At 36.7% G+C, this 16,430-nt stretch overlaps 1 pseudogene; it reads left to right on the forward strand.

Annotated features, from left to right (window-relative positions):
- The window catches only part of LOC114037198, a 91,889-nt pseudogene extending 76,844 nt beyond the window's left edge, over nucleotides 1-15,045 (forward strand).
- The last annotated feature ends 1,385 nt before the right edge of the window (nucleotides 15,046-16,430 follow it).

A 16,430-nucleotide genomic window follows, 5' to 3' on the forward strand; every position in this document is an offset into this window, starting at 1 on the left:
AGAAAGTTTAAAAACCTATTAACTAATACCTAACTTGAGTTTACTCAGCACCCTCTCTGCCTCTGTCCAACATATTAGCAAAAGCAAGGTGCCACTAGCCATCTGACTCACAAGCTTTCAACAGGTGAAACCCTATACCTTGTTATATGATCTGCTTCTCTTCTAAGTATATATAGTATGATCTTTAATATTAAGGTCATGTATCTATTTAAAATGTACTGTGGAACATGGTGTAAGATATTGGTCAAAGCCTACTTCCTATCAGACTACTTTCCACATTTCCCAGTAGTTTTTTTTAATCAAAAAAAGAGTTCTTTCCTAGATAATTTGTGTTCTCCACTTTATCAATAACTAGGTTATTGAGCTGCATTGTTTCTAATTCTCTCCTTTCTAGTCTGTTCCACTGATCTATCTCTTTATTTTTTAATGAACACTAGATGGTTCTGGTACTTGCTGCTTTGTAATATAGTGTGTCATCTGGAATTGCTATTACTAGCTTCATTCCTACCTCTCTTCATGATTTCATTTTTTATTCTAGAACTTTTGTTTTTCCAAATGAATGTTGTCATGATTTTGTCAAGTTGGTTGTACTATTTGTTGGTTCTGTGAGTTCCTCCATATAACCGTTCCAAAGAGGTTAGTAAGTTCCCCTGTGTTGAAATCACAGGTCCTTGAAAGTCGAATGCAAGGAACACTACTTCTAACATGTAGGCACACAAAATGAATTGCTATAAGAGATGAAGAAATTAGGGAAACCTCCACTAAGCCAAGTAGTTACATATCCAGGGACAAAAGGATGTTTTCTGTAAATAATAAAGTAAACCTTTGTCCTCCAATCTGGTGGAACTCTCTTCTTCTAACTGATATTTCAAAGGTCATGGATAGATGTATTAAAAGTACATCTGCCACTTCTTTCAGCACCAATAAATATTATTCCTCTGCTAACTACTCTCAGTATCCCTTTCTTTACTTGGAGTATCAAATCTACAACACATTTTGTTCCGTCTTGGGGTGGGTAACTTGCAGACAAGAGGCCATATGTGACTTCTAGGTCCTTGGGTGTGGCTTTTTGACTGAGTCCAAGTTTTACAGAACAAATCCTTTTATTAAGGGGATGTGTTCTGTATAGTTTGGATTCAGTCAAAGGGCCACCCCTAAGGACCTAGAAGGACATGTATCCCCTTGAGGATATACGTTCCCCACCCTTATCTGTCCTTTCTGGTGAGAAACTTATTCTCCTTGGCTAATAATAAAGGAGTAAAATAAAAATAAGGCAGCTCCACCTCCTCTCTATGGTTCTTTATCATCATCTTATCCAAATGAAACAGTAGTCCTTTCCTTTTCTTGATCTTAGTCTTTTTATCCATATGATTTCAAAAACAAACAAAAACTTTCCAACGTCCTTAGCTTTCCTTGTAAGCCTCAATTTATTCTCAGTTTTAGGACTCCTGACATTATTTTGATATGCCATGAGATCCTTTTATATTCATTCTCTTACCTCATGCGTTTATTCATGCTCAATCTTCTAGTCACACTTTTTTTTTATCACCACTTTAATGGTTTTACTTTGTATCTTCAAAATGCCCTTCTGGACAGCATCCTATGTCTCATGGGCTGACTTTTAGGAAAAGACATTATGGCAGAAAACGCAAACACCTTGAGAAAGATTCTCCATGGGTGATCAGATTCAGGGGAAAAAAGGAATCATATTACAGAAATTTATGATAGTCTGAGTTATGATGGAAAGCTAATTTTTTTCACTTTTAGTGATATAAATAACTACCATGAAGTTAGATCAATAAAAGATAGATACATACATTTATGTATATTAATATCAATAGATAGGTAAAAGGTAGATAGAGAGACAGACAGATAGATAGAGAGATAGATAGATAGATAGACAGAAATAAAGAATGTAGATAGACAGACAGAAAAAAATCCTAGTTTCACCACTTAATTTCAGTACCAGACCAGCAATGATCCTTTGGACCTTCCAAAAGTGGATGTATTGCACACATCTCAAATTCAACATAACCTCCAAACCATCTTCACTGCCACACTTCACTATCTGTTTCTGTCAAAATCACCATGATCATCCCTGTCTCTCAAGTTAGTAACTATAGCAATATCGTAGATTCATCATCTTCAATCAATTACAATGGTGGGGGGGAGTGTTTGCTAAGAGTCTATTATGTGCAAAGCACTCTTCTAAGTAATGAAATGCAAATAGAAAAACCAAAGAATCCCTCTTCTCCAGGAACTCATAATCTAACACATAATAGGAGGCTTTAGCTACAAGGAAAGGAAAGGCTCAATGGTCCTTAGGGCACAAAAGCAAAGAGGCTAAGGGGTCTTCTTTAATGTTATTTCCACTGATGAAAGCATATTCACTTCTAACATTGTACCTTTGGCTATGCCAAAGGCTTTCTTTTCATCTGTAGCTATGGCTCCTAAGGAAGCAGTTGCCACATCTCATCTCCACAAGGACTATTCTGTGAAGGGCAGCTGTACAAAATGGGCTAGAAGCAGGGATGATGGTTTAGTGGTTCATATAATTTCGAAGGTTCTTGGGCTCAAGATCTAAGGACCATCTTCATCCATGTCTTAGGGGTAGCAGTTTCACTTATCTGACACATGAAGACACTTGCCTTTTTTCAGAGCAATTTTCTGTCTCAGGCTGCCTATAGAATCTGTTGCCAAATCTTCTACCTCCACAAAACTCTTGAATCCAACCCATTCTCTCTACTCACACAGCTATCACCTTAGTTCAGATCCTCACTACCTTGGCCTAGATTACTACAACAGCCTCCTACCTGGCTCTCTAACTCAAGTGTCTCACCACTCCAGGACATCCTACACAGGACTGTCAAAGAAATTTTACTTATGCACAAATATGACCATGGAATTCTCCACTCAATAAACTTTAACAGCTTCCTATTACCTCATGGATCAAAAATGTAAACACCTCTATTCAGTTTTGGAAGCACTTCATGAAAGACCCAGCCTTGACAAATCTTTCTAGGCTCATTGGACATTATCAACCTTCTCATATTTGATGATACAACAGAACTGTCTTTGTAGTGGCCATTCCACATACCTTAAATGCACTCTCCACTTATCTATGTCTCAGATTCCTTTTTCTTCCTTTTAGATACACCCAAAGCACCATCTTCTAAACAAAGTTTTTCCTGATCCCTGTATGCTAGTGCCTCCCACAACAAACAACCTGGCATGTAACCATTTGTATACATTTGATTTATATCCTTTAGGTTTATGCTGTTCAAGCATGTGAAGACTTTCCCCAGCAGAATGGGCAGATGAGAACAATTTGTTCCAGTAGCCATGAAGGTGTCTGGAGCAGGCATTATGGTGTGCTGTAAGCTTGGTCACACAGTGGAAATGCCAAGGTCATCTACTATATCCTAGGCCAGCACCAGTCACTTTGGCTTTTGTCCTGCCACTGAACTTCCATGACTCTGAAAGAAAGAGGGAAGCTAATGAAATTGTGCAAACTCTGCCTCACTTAAATCCAGTTTATGTGCAAGCCATCACCTGAGATATCATTGGTCCTCTGTGAAAATGAAGAATTAAAAGCAATAGCAACACTATACTTATACACATATTTTTTATCTCCCTTATCTTCCTTGTGAGGAGAGACTGTGCCATTTAATACTTGTAAACCTAGAGCATAGCACAGCATCCAGTGTATAGTAAGTCCATAATAACCATTTATTTTCTTCAGTATTTTTGGGGGTCTCCTTTAGCAAGCTGTTGACTTGTTTTTCATGATTTTCTTGCATCACTCTCATTTCTCCTCCCAGTTTTTCCTCTACTTCTCTTACTTGCTTCTCAAAATACTTTTTGAGCTCTTCCATGACCTGGGACCAATTCATATTTTTCTCGGAGGCTTTGGATGTAGGAACTTTGACTTTGTTGTCTTCTTCTGGCCATATGTTTTCATCTTCTTTGTCACCAAAGTAAGATTCTATGGTCTGAGTTTTTTTGCACAGTTTGCTCATGATTCTAGCCAATTACTTGAGTTTTAAACTCTTCTTTAAGGAGAACGTCTGCTTCCAGTGTGGAGAATGTACTGTCCCAACCTTTGGGGGGTTTTGTGCATCTGTTTTCAGAGATACTTCTAGGGACCTGTAAATTTTCCATTCTTCCAGGGTGGTATGATCAAGGGCGAGGTGTTGACTCCTTTCCTGGCCTGTGCCATGCTCTATGAGTGACCACAAGCACTCTTTTCTGCCTTAGAACTATGAAGAGGATTCCTTCTCCACTGCCACCAAAAGCTCCACCATGCCAGCACTACTCCTTGCCCCAGGACGGCCACCTAGAACTATGACCCAGATGCAAGTACAGGTAATCCAAGAGAATCTTGGCTCAGCACCAGCAAAGAGATCCCTGCAATCCCCCTCTGATCAGCCACTAAATTCCCCCTCAATCTGTGGACCAAGCTCCAGAAGCAACTGCTGCCCAGGGCTATGTCCGAACTGGGACTGGGATCAAGCTTCTCTCTCACTGCAGTCACAGAAATATTGAATAAAAACCTTAGAAAACAGTAGGTCAAATGGAAAAGGTAGTACAAACTTCACTGATGAGAATAATTCCTAAGAAATTAGAATCGAGTGGCTGCAAGCTAATGACTCAATGAGACATCAAGAAAAAATAAAACAAAGTCAAAAGAATGAAAAAAGTAGAAGAAAAGGTGAAATAACTCATCAGAAAATAGCTGACCTAGAAAATAAATTGAGGAAAATTAATTTAAGATTATTGTACTACCTGGAAATCATGATCAAAGAAAGAGCATAGACATCATATTTCAAGAAACTATAAAGGTACACTGCCCCAACACCCTAGAACCATAGGGTAAAACAGAAATTGAAAAAATCCACTGATTACCACCTGACAGAGCCCAAAATGAAGCTTCCCAAAAGTATGATAGCCAAATTTCACATCTTACAGGTGAAAGAGAAAATACTGCAAGCAGCCAGAAAGAAACAATTCAAATAACATGGTGTCACACTCAGGATCACAGAACACTTAGTAGCTTTCATATTAAAGGAGTGGAAAGCTTGGAATGTGATATTACAGAAGGCAAGAGAGCTGCGGTTACAACCAAGAATCACCTATTCAGCAAAACTGAGTAAAATCCTTCAAGGGAAAATGGATAGTTAACGAAACAGAGGATTTTGAAACATTCTTGGTGAAAAGACTATAGCTGAATACAAAATTTTACTTTCAAACAAAACTCAAGTGATGCATAAAAAAGTAAACATGAAAGAGAAATCATAAGGAACTCAATAAAGTTTACATTGCTATATGGGAAGATGATACATGAAACTTCTATGAACTTATTATTTTAGGGAAGTTAGAAGGATTCAACATAGACAAAGGAGGCAAAAGTGAATTGATTGTGTTGGGATGATGTAAAAAAATGGATAGGAGAGAAAAGAGAATGGCCTGGAAGGAGGAGAAAGGAAGAGGTAGAAGGAGTAAAATTATCTCAGTAAAAGAGACACAAAAGGAAGGGCTTTTAAAAGGCAGGGGGAAATTGAGGTGGCAGAAAATTCTTGAACATCAGTCTCTTGGTTCAAAGAAAAATACACACATCTACACATCCTTAATTGGGTATGGAAATTTATCTTTCTCAACTTGGAAGTAGGAAGGGAAGGGAGTAAGAGAAAGGAAATGAAAGTGATAAAAGAGAGGGTGGATAAAGGAAGGCAGTGGTCAGAAGCAAAACAGACTTGAAAGGAGGAACAGGATAAGAAGAGAGAGAATGAAAAACAAAAGAAAATAGGATAGAGAGAAATTCAGTTGCTAATTATAACTGTGAATGTGAATAAGATGAATTCATTATAAAATGGAAGCAGATAGTAAAATGGATTTTAAAAGAACAGAATCCAACAATATTTTGTTTAGAAGAAATACACTTGGAAAAAAGAGACATACACAGAGTTAAAATAAGGGGCTGAAGCAGAATCTCTTATGCTTTGGTTGAGGCAAAATAGGCAGGGGTAGTGATTATCATCTTAGACAAAGCAAAATCAAAAATGGTTGTTGTTCACTCTTTAGTGAAACTTTCCCAACACCAAGGTCTATGCATTATGTGGCCAAAATATTTAAGCTCCAGCCCCAGTATTTGTTGTTCCAATGAATAGTATAAATTAACATATTTGTCATTACAATGAATAGTCTCAGTTAATTTCTTTAGGTATTAACTGATTTGATCTCCTTGCTGTCCAAAGGACTCTCAAAAGTCTTCTCCAGTACCACAACTCAAAAGTATCAACTCTGTGGCGCTCAGGTTTCCTTACAATCCAACTCTCACAGCCATGCATTTCTACTAGAAAAACCATAGCTTTAACTACAGGGATCTTCATGAGCAAGGTGAAGTCTCTGCTTTTTAAGATGCTATTAAGATTTGCCCGAGCTTTCCTTCAAAGGAGCAAGCACCTTTTAATTGCGTGACTGAAGTCACTATCTGCAGTGATATTTCAGTCCAAGAATATAAAATCTGACACTGCTTTGACTTGTTCCTCTATTTGTATTTTTTTGTTCAATTTATTTTGATTTATCAATAATAATTTCCATATGCTTTTGAGTTTAAAATTTTTCTCCCCCTTATTCCCCACCACCCTCCCCAAAATGGTGCACAATCTGATATAGGCTATATATTTATATTCCTATTAAACATATTTTCACACTAGTGATGTTGTAAGTAAAAATTAAAACCAATAGGAGGAACCATCAGAAAGAGGAAACAAAACTCAGAAGAAGAGAAAAAAGTAGCAATTCAACTTCCATAGTTTTTTCTTTGGATGTGGATAGCATTTTACATCACAAGGCCTCTGGAAATGTCTTAGATCCTTGTATTGCTGGGTAGGTTTAGGTTTATCAATATTAGTCATCACACAACGTGGCTGTTATTGTGTACAACGTTCTCCTGGTTCTGCTCACTTCACTCAGCATCAGACCATAGAAGTCTTTCAAGGTTTTTCTGAAGTCAGCCTGTTCATCATTTCTTATAGCACAATAGTATTCCATCACATTAATATACCACTACTTGCTCAGCCATTCCCCAATTGATGGGCATCCTCTCAATTTCCAATTCTTTGCCACCACAAAAAGAGCTGCTATGAATATTTTTGAACATATGGGTCCCTTTCCCATTTGTATGATTTCTTTGGAATGTACCCCTAGAAGTGCTATTTCTGGGTCAAAGAGTATGCACATTTTTATAGCCCTTTGGGCATAGTTCCAAATTGCTCTCCAAAATGGTTGGATCATTTCACAACTCCACCAACAATGCATTAGTGCTCCAATTTTGCCACATCTTCCCCTACATTTATCACTTTCCTGTTTTGTCATGTTGGTCAATCTGATAGGTGTGATGTGGTATCTCAGAGTTATTTTGATTTGCATTTCTCTAATGAATAGTGATTTAGAGCATTTTTTCATATGACTATAGATGGCTTTAATTTCTTCCTCTGAGAACTGCCTGTTCATATCCTTTGACCATTTACCAATTAGGGAATGACTTCTATTCTTATAAATTTGACTTAATTCTCTATGTATTTTAGAAATGAGGCCTTTATCAGAGAGACTGGTTTAAAGATTCTTCTACCTTCCTTCTAATCTTAATTACATTGGCTTTGTTTGTGCAAAAATTTTTCAATTTAATGTAATCAAAATTATCCATTTTGCTTTTCATAATGTTCTCTATCTCCTGTTTGGTCACAAATTCTTCTGTTCTCCATAGATCTGACAGTTAAACTATTCCTTGCTCTCCCAGTGTGCTTATACTATCAGCCTTTATATCTAAATCATGAACCCATTTTGACTTTATTTTGGTATATGGTGTGAGATTTTGGTCTATGTCCAGTTTCTGCCATACTCTTTTTCAGTTTTCTTCGCAGTTTTCTTTTTTTCAAAGAGTGAGTTCTTATCCCAGAAGCTGGGGTCTTTGGGTTTATCAAATAATAGATTACTATAGTCATTGACTACTGTGTCTTGCATACTTAACCTATTCCACTGATCCACTACTCTATTTCTTAGCCAGTACCAAGTAGTTTTGATGATTGTTGCTTTATATCACAATTGAAGATCTGGAATGGCTAGGCCACCTTCCCCTGCATTTCTTTTCATTAGTTCTCTGATGTACACATTTAGAGCAAACAGTTTTCCCCTATGTACTGCTCTGGCTGCATCCTACCTTGCTCATGTGTCCATGTCAAACTCCTCAATTATAAAATGTCGACTCCCACAGGTCCTGGAACATCATAACAATATGCTCTTAAAAGTATGTACATCCATTCTAGTCCTAAAATCAAGTGGCTACCACTTTTCTGAAAAAAAAAGGGTACTTAATTGAAAATAATGTACTTGAAGGATGCCTGATGAATTTATGTTTACTTAACAACTGTTCACATAGAATAATAGAAGCTATTGTCTGACTTGAAAACACATGAAGCGTTTAAATCAGAATGCCACAACTTACAATAAAGGACCAAAAGTGCCTTACATGTCTTTTTTGATTTATGGTTTTTTGAAGTATCTTCACAATCCAATATTTTATCACCACAATAACAGTAAGAAATAGTTAAGAAGTGGATTATTGCCACCATTTCATATTTAAGGAAACTAATCTTTTTCAAGATCTACAGTAAGTGATGGCATTCTGATTCAAGTGTTCCATCTCTTTTCAAGTCAGATAATGTTTTCTTCTATTCCATGCAACCAATTGGTAAGTAAACAGTTGACAAAATTGATGAGATGATCTTCAGATACATTATTTTCAAATAAGTAACTTTCTTTCAGAAAAGTGGTGGCCCCTTGATTTTACCTTTAAATTTAGAACATAATCACAGAAATCCAGAATTCAGAGGAACATCAAAGACTATTCCTCTAGTCTAACCTATACCTGAAATTGACATCGATATAAAACATCCACAATTCATGCTCATCCAAACTTCAAGTGAGTATTTTCAGAGAGGCATAAAAACTTCAGGCAAAAGCAACCCATTCCACATTTGCAGGTTTTTAATTGTTTAGACACTTTCCTCACATTAGGCCAAGCATTGTCTCTCTGCAATTTTAGCCTATTGTTCCTACTTCCTTCAGTCTGTTCATTTCACTGAAATGTAGGCTGTTTGGGCTTGTTATATTGGTGGAATGAAGGGACAAATGAAATTCAAGTAACTAAGTTGTGTTTTCTGATCGTGCAAATCTATTATTCATTTAATATGTAGAATTCCATTTTTAAAGTAAGATTCTTAGAAGACAAAAGCAGTGTGTAACTTGATTGCTTTTTGTTGAAGTTACAAACAGAAAATACATTATTTTTACCATTAGCTTGTTACCACAGAGTTTGTAGTTTTATGTTCACATTGACAGAAAATAAATATATATTCAAGACCATATCTAAAGATGTTCAGATAAATCCATATATTTAAATATGTGTTTAAAATTTCTGTGACCAGTTGTCCCTTCAGAGGACATTTTAAGTTGGAAAGAGGTCTTATTGTGTTAAGTTCTTCATATTCATATATTCTCATATATGTACAGATATATGTATGCATATATGTATACATTTAAGTGGTGCAGTGGATAGAGTCCTAAGTTCAAAATCAAGAAGACCTGAGTTCAAATCCAGTCTCAAAAACTTTCTAGCTATGTGATCTTGGGCAAGTCACTTAACCTCTCTTTTGCCTATGGTTTGGTGATCCACCAGAGAAGAAAATGGCAAATCACTCCAGTGCCTTCACCAAGAAAACTCCATCGACAATGGGCCATAGGGTCACAAAGAGGTGGACACAACTGAATGACTGAACAACAACATATTTGTGTGTATATGTATGATATTATGTGTGATATGTAATTAATTGACATTATATAATTAGATATGAACACATAATTTATGTTATATAGTATTTAACATTACAGATAGATTAATAAACACAAAGGGGTAATTTGCTTTCTTTTTAAAAGTATACATATTTGGAAGTATTTTGTGGAAGGGGTGATTCTACACCCTTCCTGAACTCTTTTAATGGCACCTCTTCTCTAGGTTTCCCATTGTAAAAGAAGAAATAGTTATCAGAGTGGAGAAAAGAGGTACCTACAAAACCAATCATGGACTCAAACAGTAACCCACTAATAACTGCAATATTCAAAAAACCAAAGTATGTATTTCAGAATGGGGATGATAGATAAACCCTTCTCCCTTAATGAGTTAAAACACTAGAAAGACCAAGAAATGGGAAAGCTGGAAGAGATAAGGTAAATGGAAAAGAATTCTCAAGTCAGACAGTAGTTTAAAAAAAATAGATAATTAAATCTGTGATACTGCTCTCCCGTGAACTAGTACACTGAAACTGGTAACTGAAGTTGTGGGGACCAGTTAATATGGGTTCGTCCACAAGCCAAGAATGTGTCCCTCATCTGAAAGTACCCAAAGAGAGTGGGGACAAGAGCAACCATATTCTTAAGCTTCATTGTCAACCTGAGACTCAGTCATTTTGAGACTATATACTCTTCAGTAAACTTCACTAGGGTTTGTTGCGTGTTGCATTGGTTTTTCCCTTCCTTCTCCTGAGGGGACTGACTGCCTGCCTGTCATACAGCAATATAAATGATGATTGACCATAAGATATCAGTAACCTCTCTTACACCCAATTGTAAGTCACTGCCTGAAAACACATTAACTTGAATTCATTATGGGCAACTAGAAGCATCTTTATACTATTTTCATGACAGTCTTTTCTCTTACGGAGCTCATCGCCAAATAGGGGAAGACAATAAATAATAGAATCCATATGCAAAAGGGATGGAAAGATGTCATGGAACTAAGGTTGCAACAATAAGACCAGTGGTGAGACATCTTAATGTTATTTCTAATGACAAAATGATAACCATTTCTGACATCACACCATTTGACAATGCAGAGAACTTTTTTCTGGATCATCAAAAGCTGTGGCTGCTTTAAAAGAAACTGCAGAAGAAATTGTCAGGTCTCCCATTGAGAAGGGTAAGTCCATGGAGGGCATCTATAGGGACTTGGCTGGAAACAGAGGTAGTGCAGGGTGATACTATTTCCAGGATGGTTGGGCTGAAAGTCCAGAACTGTCTCTATGAAAGTTTGAAGGGAAACACTGATGGGTGGGAGTTTGACTTTCCTGGCACATGAAGTCTCCTATTGTTTTCTGCACTTTGCTGCTTCATGTAGGCTGCCTATTTAATCAGTTGTGAACAAGCAACTTTTTGTTGCTTATTTTTTTTCTCCTCTACAAAATCACTCAGATTTGATACCTGCTCTCCACTGACACAGGTATCACCTTAGTTCAGGCTTTCATCACCTCTAGCCTGGATTATTGAAACAGTCTCCCATAAAGCCTCCCTAATTCAAGGCCCTAAACAGTACAGAATATTCTACACACTATTAAAAAAATAATTTTACTTGAGGGAAAATCTTAAGGACCATGTTACTGTCCAACTCAGTCAACTCTACTAGCTTCCTATTGCTTCAAGGATAAAATAAAAACTCCTCTATTTAGTCTTTAAAATACTGTAAGATCTGACCCCACATCAATATTCCCAGTCTCTTTGAACATTATTCCTCCTCCTACAAGCTTTGATCAGCTGAATTGAACTTCTCTCTGTTCCCCACTTCATCATTTTTCTCCATGCCTTTGCCCAGAACATAGAACATGTCTTAAATGCAATCCTTCCTTACCTCTGTTCCTCAAAGAGTCTCTTCTCTGTCCTTATTACAGAACAAACATCTTCTGAATGAAGCCTTTTCTAATCTCCCCCATCCAACATACCATGTATTTAACCACTTTTGTGTGTGTGTGTGTGTGTATATATATATATATATATATATATATATATACATATATTCTCTTTTATTTGTACTACACAGATTTATACAGGTACTTGGTATGACTATATTTAGAAAACAAGCTTCTTGAGAGTAGAGGTTGCTTCATTTGTCATACTTGTATCCTTACAATTGAGTAGTTCTGCAGACACATAGTATGTAAACAATAATTGTTTCCTGATTAGTTGATTGATTCTCAATATGTCTCGTGCCTTCTAATCTACCTGAATTTTAAGGGTCTTCTTTGTGGGCTACAGCCAAACCTGTTGCTTCCAGGTTCTCTGTGAACAACAGGAACTTGAAGTTTCTGAAATACCACATTTCCTCTCCCACTCTTATCCAATTTCATGTTATTTCCTTTGTCATTCTTCAATTTCCCCCTTCTCAGGAAAGCTATTACGGTGAAAAATGAGGACTCTCATTATTCCTTTTATTATTTAAACTCTAACTATACAAATAAAACTAGAAAAATAAATTGTTAGATTATTGATTAGAGGAGATGAAAGCATTTGTATATGGATAATTATTATTCACTGAAGAATTTCTACAGAAGATTTTAAAAACCAATAAATCAAGAAAATATACCTTCATCAAGGTAGCAGGACATAAAATATGATCCAAAAATCATTGGTATTTTCATTTGAAACTAACAGCTAACTACCACTCGATCTAGGTTTGAGAGAAATTAGATCAATCTTGAAGATTTCTTCAGGAATTATATCTCTCCGGATTAATTCGTCCACCTAATTGTCTTCTAAAACCACAGCTCATGCTCAGATGCCTACACATGTGGTGGAAAAGAGCTCTGGTTCCCATTCAATCACTCAAGGTAACCATGCAAATCTTATATAAGGTAGCCTTTTTTTGACTGAATTTAAAATAGAACTAGCAAAAGAACTCATAGTAGGTTGTAGACAATAGATATAATTCTCTCACCTCTCTAAAAAGTGGTATTTTTTCCTTGGCCTTATATAGTTCTTAAATTCAAAATAGGGAAGGTGGATACAAGGTGGCACAGTAGCAGAAAGAAGCATAGTAAGTTGTACCCCAAAACTCACTCAAACAGAACTAGAGGATGCACTACATCAAATCCTGATCAGGAAATCCAAGCATTTCATACTAAAAGGCAAGAGCTGAATAGAAACCCTAAATTTCAAATACAGAGGTTAATAACAATGTAATACCGGAAACACAAATGAAAAAGTATAAAGCACTAAAAAGGATAAATTACCTATACTCTAATATGGGGAGATGATAAACATGTCCCCTCTGATCCCTAGAGTCAGGGACTCTAATGAGATAGAGGGCCTGGTGTGTTTCTTTTTATGTTTGATCATTTTAAAAAGAGGGTGGAAAGAACAGAGAAGAAAAGAAGGAGGGGCAAGAGAGAGAGAAACAAAGTAAAATCATAATCAAAGTACAAAGACATGTAAACAAATAAGAAAATGGTTTGGGAGAGCAGTTGCATTTCAACATGAGAGGGAAAGGGAGGAGAGAAAAAAAGAGAGAAGGAGATGGGGAGGAGATGGCAAAGCAGGAGGAGGCAGGGGGTAAAAGACAGAGACAGAGAGAGACAGAGAGACAAAGAGAGACAGAGAGAGACAGAGACAAAGAGAGAGACAGATTGAGACAGAGACAGAGACACACAGAGAGAGAGAGAGAGAGAGAGAGAGAGAGAGAATTAAGTATAGAAGTATAGAAATGCATTTCTCTGAGCAGGGAAATGGGGGAAGAAGAGGAAAGGCAGAATTTAAGAGAAAGATTAAGAGAGAAAGGAGGGATTAGTCCTGAGCAAAACAAACTGTAGCAAAGAATGTACAAAAGCATTTATAGAATTTTTTGAGGTGGCAAAAATTGGGAATCTGAGGGAGTGCTGATGAATTAAGGAATAACTGAACAAGTTATGGAATACAAAAGTGATGACATCAGGTAGAATCCTTGGAACTGAAGTGAAGGAGACTCCCCTGCAATCATTGCTACTGCCACCACTGCCTATGCTGCCATCTGTGCCCCTTTGGCTTTGGATTTCTCAGAGTTGCCACCATATTGAATAGCTATGGAGGAATACACAAAAATAGAATAAACTGAAGAGGGTACTTATAGTGCTATATACAAGGGTCTACATAAACTAGAGGTCAGATGGTTGCCATGATGAAAATCAGATTACAGAGTGAAGATGACATTACAAGTAGTACAATTCAAGAAATTTTGCTGTCAGAGGAACTTCACCCTAACACTGCCAGCTTTCAAGATGTACTCATGTGAGATGCTAGACTATATCTCATTTTTTATTCCTTTCCATTTATCTAAAAAAATAACTGGATTTTATCCCTCCTAGCCAGCTTATGGATTCTTCACTCATAAAAAGTTATGTTCACCAAATCTTATAACACACTGTCTTTTGTTACTCATGAAGAGTTCCTCACAGATGTTTGAAACCTCAAAATCTGTTAATAAATAATAAATGAGTAATTAAGCTAGCTGACTTTGGACTTGCTGGGCCTTTGCAATACTTATAAGGATACACACACACACATACATACAAACACACACACACACACACACAGAGAAATATTTATAGTGGTAGCACTAACACAGATCTCCAGAGGTATTGCTAGCTTTTGCTGGATATTCTCATCCAGTAGACATCTGGAGTACAGGAACCTAGGTGGCCTACCAGATACAGTGTCAGACCTAAAGTCAGGAAGACTCATCTTTACTAACTGTGTGACCCTGGGTGAGTCACTTAACCCCATTTGCTTCAGTTTCCTCATCTGTAAAATGAGCTGGAGAAGGAAATAGCAAACCACTCTAGTATCTTAGCCAAAATGGGGTCACAAAGAATCAGACAGCACTGAAATGACTGAATAGCAATAATGCTATTTACTGAATCAGCAAGCAATTAGCCACTTTTCCATGGTCATTCTGAAATTGATCAGTTCCCCAGAATCTTCAAGGCTTTGTAAACTCCCAAAGAAGCATAGACGGCAGTTGAATCAATGCAATATGATAAGAATACATCATCCAATTGGAAAGCAGGAATACAGACATCACTTGGATGAAAATGGCATAGATTTGCTCTCTGAAATGTTTGTCTATGACCCTGCAAACAAATTTCAGACAAAATGATATTGAACATCTATATGTACATTACCTAAATAGTTAGATTAAGGAAGGCTAGTTGTCCAGCCAAGCATTTTAAGGGGTTTCATACCAAGAATGAATAGTCCTCTTGTACTGTTCAACTCTATCAATGTTTGTCTTTATATTTGTGTTTCCTTTTCTTGTGGTAAAATTGAAGCTGTCCTGTTTCACTACAGATCCATTTCTATATGGCCTTACAGCTGGTTTGAAGACAAGCTTTGGGATATAATTCATAAGTTTATGAGGATAGATGGGTATTTTAATTCAATCAATGTGAATCAGAATTGGGCAGGGGTAGGAGAGAGACAGGTATTCCCTATACTATCTTCTCCTTTAAAAACAGAAGGACAGATTCAACATAGATGGGAATGATCCAAGAGTTAGGTCTTAAGTTGATAATGCGTTTGTATTTCCAGATGCTTGGTCTGGATTAGTGGTGGTATAGCCTTTAGTCAACAAAGAGCACAAAATGAAATGGGCCAAGTTGGTCTCAAAATGGTACCAACTGCCTTCATTTCTGTGAGAATTCCAGGTTACTGAAAATATCAAAATAACAGAGTTTTAGACTGGGTATCCATCCTGGGCACTGGATAGCATTTAAAATTGCTTCAGAATCCATAGCACTGTTTGTCTTAAAGAATGGAAAGACAACCATTTGTTCATAAAGAGCAAATTCAGGTTTGCCTCAGCTCAGGAACCTGGAAGAACTTTCAAGTCAACGTTGACATCAGAGACTTGGGTTAATATCCTGATTCCAACTCCTTTTCTGAACACCAGAAAGTCACATAACTTCTCCAAACCTTAGTATTTTTTTGTGTCAAAAGGTAATAATACTACTTGAGCTATCTACTTCACAGGGTTCTTATAAAAAATTGGCTTTATATACTCTTTTAAAATCACACATTTAAAGAAATCTCACTATCATTTTCATTTTTTTCAAGGTAAAGATCCTGTTCATAGAGTTACAGTTTCTTTGGAATGTAGAAGAGCATTTGGAAATTATCTAGTTCACTTCTTGGCCTTTCATGTGGTTTGGGTCCCTTCTGTTGAAGTCTATGAGAACTTTCTTAAATAATATCTTTAAATGCATAAAATAAAACAAAAAGATTTTAAAGGAAACCAACTGTATGGAAATAAACTTACCGACATATTTTTAAAAATTCATGGACCTCATGGTCCAATCCCCTAGTCTCAGGTCCTATGTCCAATTCCCTCATTAACAATTAAGAAAATTGAGGGAGACAAAATAATCATACTTTGCCCAAGGTGAGGCAATGAACTTAAAATGAGGTCTTCTAAAATTCAACACTGAGTGTTTTTCTTATCATTTGACAGCTACCTTTTTCAGCTTTGCAGACAATGAAGAGAACTCTCAGAGTATGGCCAACCTCACTATGGT

The sequence above is a fragment of the Vombatus ursinus genome, unplaced genomic scaffold (genome assembly GCF_900497805.2).
Source record: "Vombatus ursinus unplaced genomic scaffold, bare-nosed wombat genome assembly UNPS02000582.1, whole genome shotgun sequence".
In the NCBI taxonomy this organism is placed as follows: domain Eukaryota; kingdom Metazoa; phylum Chordata; class Mammalia; order Diprotodontia; family Vombatidae; genus Vombatus; species Vombatus ursinus.